The sequence below is a fragment of the Elephantulus edwardii genome, unplaced genomic scaffold (genome assembly GCF_000299155.1).
Source record: "Elephantulus edwardii isolate Elephantulus edwardi_28Jun2011 unplaced genomic scaffold, EleEdw1.0 scaffold00059, whole genome shotgun sequence".
In the NCBI taxonomy this organism is placed as follows: Eukaryota; Metazoa; Chordata; class Mammalia; order Macroscelidea; family Macroscelididae; genus Elephantulus; species Elephantulus edwardii.
In genome coordinates, this window is record NW_006399809.1 from 10,920,096 (window position 1) to 10,927,653 (window position 7,558).

The 7,558-nt window shown below is 39.3% G+C and overlaps 1 pseudogene; it reads left to right on the forward strand.

The window, feature by feature from the left end:
* Positions 1–1,200: 1,200 nt before the first annotated feature.
* Positions 1,201–2,244, forward strand: LOC102873909 (annotated as a pseudogene).
* Positions 2,245–7,558: the final 5,314 nt, after the last annotated feature.

The window sequence follows — 7,558 nt, forward strand, 5'->3', positions numbered from 1 at the left end:
CTATTCCATTGATCTCTGTGTCTGTCATTGTACCAGTACCATGCTGTCTTGACTACCACGGCAGTGTAGTAGGATTTTAAGTCAGGGAGTGAGATGCCTCCTACCGTTTTTCTATTTTTAAGGAGTTACAGCAACATTTTGAAGAACAGATCTGAACTCTTCCCTATTCTGTGCCATCCTCACCATGTCTGATGTATTTGAGCTCACTGTTACAGTCACTGTCAACTTACTGAGCCTTCCTTTACTTTCACTGACACTCCTCCTTTATAATCATGATGTCCTTTTCCAAGGACTGACTCCTTCTAACAACACACCAAGTATATGGAGGTGAAGTTTCACCATCCTCAGCCTCCAAGGAGCACCTTATCTGCACTTTCTCCAAGGCAGATTTGTTTGTTCTTTTGGTTGTCCATAAGATAAATATTCAGTACTCTTCTCCAACATCACAACTCAAAAGGCATCAACTCATCTTCTGTCAGCCTTATTCACTGTCCAACTTTCAAATGCATACAAAAGAACTGAAAAGACCATGTCTTGGGTTAATGTGCACTCTCTTTAAATTGACATTCTTGCTCTTCAGTACTTTGAAGAGGTCGTTCAAAGCAGATTTTCCCAATGCCACTGTTCTCTTTATTTCCTGACCAAAGGTGTGGATCCAATGGATCAAAATGTGGATACAATATGAAATCATTGACTATTTCAGTATTTTCTCCATCAGGATGATGTCTATTGGCCCAATGATAGGGATTTTTTCCCCTTTATGTTAAGATGTAATTAATAGTGAAGGCTTTCTACATCCTCCTCACTTAAAACATCTTCATAACATGCTGGTTTGATGAGTCCTCTGATTCTCTTCCTACAATTCTGAAGTCACATCCTAAGTCCAGCTTCTCAAATGATTTGGTCAGCCTACAGATTCAATAGATATAGAGAAAGATACAGCCCTGACACATAGCCTTCTTGATTTTAAACTATACATAGTGTTCCTTTGCTCTGTTTGAACAGTAGCTTCTTGGTCTAAGTATAGGTTTCACATGAGTACAAAATACTTAATATCCTTTAAACTGATAAAAATCAGAATTACTGGGAAGTGGGAAAAGTGAGATTTCATTGTTGTTATTCAAATTAACGTTACTGAAAATATGGTGGAGGCAGAGGCCAGGAGACAACTGGCTCCTCAGACTTTCTCCTCCTCCTGCCATGTACCCTAAAGCCTTTCCACTTCCTGTGGTTATGGTCCTTGGGCTGTGGGGAGTGGTCCCCACTGGGGCTCATTAGAGTGACCTCAAACCACAGCATGGATTCTGCAGACCTCCCAGCTCTCTTTGGGCCTACCCTGAGCCAGGAGGGACTCCAAGGGTTCTTTGTAGCTAATGCCTGTAGCCCTTTGTCCCACCATCACCCCAACCCCAGTCAGTGGGTCAGTCTTTATTGCACTGCTTCGAAGATTCAACTGAAGCTTTGACCTCACAGTCTTAAATGCTTAAAAGGCTGGTTATGGTGCAGCTATGGTACACAGTGTGAATGACAACGAACTTCTCAATATGGTGTGGAATAGTGAGGAAAACCAGCAGCAAATCTAGATCCCATTCATCTCCCCATGCCCCAATTAGTATTTCCTGCGGAGAAAAGTTCCAAGCACCTTGTGTGTCTTATATATCTAGAAGAAAGGAGCTCAACTCTGCTGGTCCCAGACAACAGTTTGTCTCTGGGCTATTAAGTTATCCCTTTTCACAGGGAAACTTCTGATTCTGGCAGTGGGATCACTGAAGTATCCAGCAGCAGAAATGGCTTCAGTGGAATAACCTAACCAAAGAGCAACTGAAACAGATTGCCACGCATGACTATCAGAAAGGAGACCAGTATTATCTCTGTACCATCTGACTGGATGAGTATGAGGAAGGGGATAGGCTGAGGGTGCTCCTTTGTTTTCACTCCTATCACAGCTGCTGTGTGGACCTCCAGGCTCACTCAGACCTGGAAGAGCTGCCTGTCCATCAGAGTCCTGGTGAAGAGGATCAAGAAGAAGAAATTCAGGGGCAAGGGAGTGATTAAGAGGAAGGGCAGTCAAGGGACCACCCTGCCTAAGAATGAACCCCACTCCTGGGCTCCACATCCTTTGGGTCCCTAACTTCAGGCCCCTTTATTTTACCTGGGCCTTCTACAGATGTCCCACCTTCTCCTCTACCTCCTCAAGTGTCATCCTCATCTAACACTATCCTCATTTTACCCCATCTCTGGTGACCTATTTACACAGCCCCTCTCTCTTCTTTCAGCCCAGTGTTGAGGGTTAGGGGACATTCCAGGCCCAGGTTTTTTCTTCATCTGGCAGACAAGTTTGTCCAGGTCAATCTAGGTTGCTCCTTGGAGGCAAGGATTCTGAGGCTTCGTCTTGACATGCTCTGGACATGTTGCAAGGCATGATCAGGTGGAGGGACAGCACAGGAGAGGAAGACCCTTAATGAGATGGATTGATTCAGTCACTGGAGTAATGGGGGCATGTATACTGGAGATAGTAAGATTGGCAGGGGATAGAGCAGGGTTTAAGGCTGTTGTACATAGGGTCGCTATGAGTCACAGATGACTCAATGGCATATAACAACTTTGCTGAGGGAGCTGAGGGGAAGGAACTGGGTCCTAACTTCTTGATTTAATAAGTTTGGTTTTTTCTGGATTAAGGATGAAATTAAAACAATGTTACTGAAGAAAATAGGTATGAATAGGTCAATGAAAAATTTGCTTTGTAAGCCTTCACACAAATCACAAGAAAAATAATTTACTAACCGTAAAAAAAGTTATAAAAACCTGACTAACAATATACTCTAGCAATAACCAAAATAAAAAACTTTAATACGTTAGATACAAAATGCCCTTAAACATTAACTCTTCATTTAAAGTGGCTGTGCTCTGAAATATATTAGGGCAAATTTTAAGTAAAAGACTTTTGACTTTAGTTGTCATGAGGTGCCAGAGTCCACCACTATTCACAGCAACTCTATGAACAACAGTTTTGAACCTAGCCCTTTCTGTACCATCAGGAAGACCTCAGATGTGCTCAAGCCAATTTTTACAATCACTGCATCAATCTATCTCCTTGATGATGTTCCTCTCTTTTGTAGACTCTTAACTTTCCCTAGTATGATGTCTTTATTCAAGGAGCAGGCCCTCCTGATAACATGTTCAACACATATTAATTAGATTAAGTTTCACCATCTCTGTCTCTAAGGAACTTACCTCCTCCCGGACAGATTTGTTTGTTCTTCTGGTAGTCCATGGTGTATAGTCAATACTCTTCGCTAACACCACAATTCAAAGGTATCAATCAATTTCTCTTTGGACTTCTTTATTCACTGTCCAACTTTCAGATGCATAGGAAACAAACAACTGAAAAGACCATGGCTTGGATCAGGAGCACATTAGTCTCTTAAACTGACATCCTTCTATTTTACAATAATGGTCTTATGCAGTACTTGTCCTTATGAGACTGAATTAGCTCGCTCAGCATAATGTTCTCCTGTCTCTCCCAAGTTATGTAGTATTTTTTTAAATCACTGCTCCTGAATGCAGGATAGTATTCCACTGTATGAATATACAACAATTTCTCAACTCACTCAGTTGTAGTTGGACATTTGGGCTGTTTCCATGTTCTTGTGATGGTGAACAACACAGCTATGAACACTGGTTGGACAGATCTCCAACTGTGTTTCAGTTCTAATTTCCTTGGGGTATATTCATAGAAGTAAAATAGCGGGTCTTACAGCGTTTCTATGTTTAATTTTTTGAGGATACACCAAATTGTCTTTCAGAGTGGCTGTACCACTTTACAATCCCACCAACAGTGTATGAGAGTGCACACCTCTCCACATCCTCTCCAACATTTATTGCTTGCTGCTCTGATAAACTTTGCCACTGTTACTGGGGTGAGAAAGATAACTAGTAAAACATGTATGGGGCAAAACCACAGTGTTGCACAGTTTGGTGGGTGGACGAAAGGGGTGAAGGAAATGGGATATTTCTGGCAGGGATCTGAATAGACTGGGTAATGATGGGGAAATCTCAATGGTGATTGATTTTATAAAACATAATGCATGGAAATGATTCTATGAAACACAATATGAATGAAGAATAGTTTGAAACACAATGTATACGAACTTTGTAATCAAACCAATATAATTTAAAAAAACACAACAAAAAAAACAAAAGACAAAACAAAAAACCCTCCAAGGGCGCTTTAGTGGCCTAGTGGCAAGAAACTGCAACACAATCCCAGAGGTACATGGTTCAAATCCACCAGATGCTCTGCTGGAGAAGGAGAGGCAATCTCCTCCTGTACCAGTCAAATCTGACTTATTTGATGGCACACACACAAATTTTTTAAAAAATTTTAAAAAAGAAAGCTTTAAAAAAAAAAAGAAAAAAGAAAGAAAGCAACCCTGACACCATTGGTAACATTTAACTTTGAAGGATAAGTTTCACAAAGTCAAAGGTGCTGAACATTCAAATCACTTCAGTAATTTCCTTCAGTGCTGCTCACCAAATACTAAACCTTCAAAATACTTTACTGAACAAACTATGGAACTTTTGCTTAGTATGATGGCAGGCTCACTTGTTAATATAAATTTCTAAAACATATATCAGTAAATTTACTTAAATAAGCTTAAATATGTCTATTATCTATCCAAAAGGTCAAGAGTTCTGGGAGCACAGTAGGCAGGGAACTGCACTACAAACCCAAAGTTGGCACATCTCTCTCTGGTGGCTCAAATCCAAGGGAGAAAGATGGGCAATCTCCTCCCATGTGATTCACAGACTCTGAAAACTGCTACAAGGTCAGCTATGAATTTGACAGTAATGAGAATTTAAATATCATAGTATTGAAACTAGCAGATATTCCCATTTAAGACTTCCCTCAGGCATCCCATGTTCATATTTTCAACTTCCCTGGAGTTCTGGTGGCTTAATGATAAAGGGCTGTGCTGTAATCCCAAAGGCACACGGTTCAAATCCACCAACTTCTCCACTGGAGAAAATGGGCAATCCCCTCCTGTGCTATTTACTGCCTCAGAAAACCTGCTGAAGGGTCAGCTATGAGTGGTTTCCAACTCAATGACACACAACAACAACAACAGCAACTCCTTATAAGTAATAACCATTCATCCATTTACTCAAGTCAGAAAGCTCAGATATTCTGGAATCCCTACCTCTCACATCTCTAACCACCCACACCTCTCCTAATATCTAACAACTATTTCTTTTATTTCATCCCATGACACAGCCAGAGTCTGTCCATCTTTTAGTAAAAGGAATACACTATTAGACTTAAATTCTGACTCCATCTTGGTGCTATAATACCCCTCCAGAGTGCTGTCAAGATTATGATGATCCTAAGACCTCCTGAGAATGAGCAAGATATAAAAAAACCCATAAACTCTTAAGCACAATACAAAAGGTCTGTTTGCCCTCACTAATTTGATTTCTGAGATTATAATAAAATCCTTCTGCCTTATTATCCCATTCACCTTTCAAAAAGGCACCTGTTCTGGCTTGGACAGGTCTCCAGATCATTCTGTGTAGCTACTGTAAAGTTTATATGCCCTTTAATCATATCACAAAACGTATTTGCAGAGTACATGCCAAGTCTGAAAATACAAAAATGAACAAAATCCAGTCCTTGACCTTAAGAAAGTTACAATGGAGACAAAAAAAAACAGATCCAATTGCCAAGATAGTCCTATAATTCTTAAGTTACCAACTGAGTGCTTATGTGTCAGGCAAAATGTGAAAGACTTGTCATGTATTACTTAATTTCATTTTCCAAGAACCTTATGCCTATGGTTTAAATTTTAAAATTAGGGTTGATATATAGGTGATTCCAGAACTTAAATTTCTGTAATTTTAATCATCAAAGTTACTCATCATGTTCTGATCTGCAGTAATAAAATCTTGAAAATAAATTTCTAACAAATTAAACAAATCACTATTTATATAGTAGATTCATGCAACTGTATAAAATAATATCCTTTATGACCTGATAATGGAACAACTCAAGATATAACACTAAATAGAAATAGCAAGGTGAAAAGGAACGTGTGTCTTTTTTTTTTCTTTTCTTCTCCCTGCCTCTTTTTAAACAGTCCCTCCGTAAGGACTATCCACTTAGCTTTGTATCCAAAGACGAAATTTGTAGGTGAAAGGAGTTAGGAGTTAGCCTTCATTACAGACTGGTTCATTTCAGGGTCTAAAATATGGAACGCTTCACCAATTTGCGTGTCATCCTTGCGCAGGGGCCATGCTAATCTTCTCTGTATCGTTCCAATTTTAGTATATGTGCTGCCGAAGCGAGCACAGGAACGTGTGTCTTAAATTATCTTGTTGTTTGCTGTGAGGTAGAACTGACCCACAGCTGACCCTCCAGTGGGTTACCAGAGGTAGTCATCACAAGGGAAGAGACTGCCCATTCTTGTCCTGGAGAGCAGGTGGTGGATTTAAAATGTGTGCTTTTAGGACTGTAGCACAACTTTTATTGTAGGCCACCAGAGCTCCCACAGAAGTGTTACATGATTTTGATTATATGTACAAAAACAACTCTGTACGAATATACCACAAATCATTAATACAGGTTATCCATGAAGCAGGAAACTGAGTAACACGGGGACAGGAATAAGAAAGGAGATATTGCTATATAACTTAAATTTTTAATCAAGTGATTGTATCATTTACCAAAAAAATACACAAACAATAAACTACAAAAATACTTTCAGAAATGAAAATACAATACACATAGTACATTAAAATCCATTAAGACATAAACTACTTTATTTTTACATATGGACAGAGTTGATCATTTGTATGGTACACTAATACTGTATCAATAAAGCAATTTTGAAAAATAAAACTAATCTACAGATATTAAAAATTAGATCAGTGGTTATAAGGATCAATAAGGGACACAAAAACCTCTCTAAGGTGATCAAATATCTAGCCTGATTGAAATTAAAGTCACATAGGTTTATAAATTTGCTGAACTAAAAACTTAAAATCTGTACATTTTATTCTATGAAAGCAGTATGTCAATAAACTTTTGGAGAAGTATCTGAAAGGCAGACTACTGGTTTCTCTCCCACTGATGATGATTCTGTGGGCCTGTAGTGGAACAAGTTAATCTGCATTTTTAACAGGAGCCATTAAACTTTTGTATATGCCGAGCATATTGTATGTCCATTAATTACTAGTATCTTGCATAAGTATAGGAATTACTGGTAGAACCCCAAAAAGAAAACTGATTGGGTTCCTCTGATTCACAAGTGTGAGAAATACTAAATGGTGTAAAAGTCCCACCTTAAATACGGAATTCACACAAAAACTATTTAGGAAGTTGTGTTTCTTTTCCTTCTTGTTGTTGTTATGTGCCGTCGAGTCGCTTGTGACATAGAGACCCTATGTACAACAGCCCTAAACTCTGCTCTGTCTTGTGCCAATAGCACTGTCTCTGACACACCCATCCCGATTACCCCAACCACTGAAATCAACCAACCCATAGGGGGCCTTCCCCTTCTGC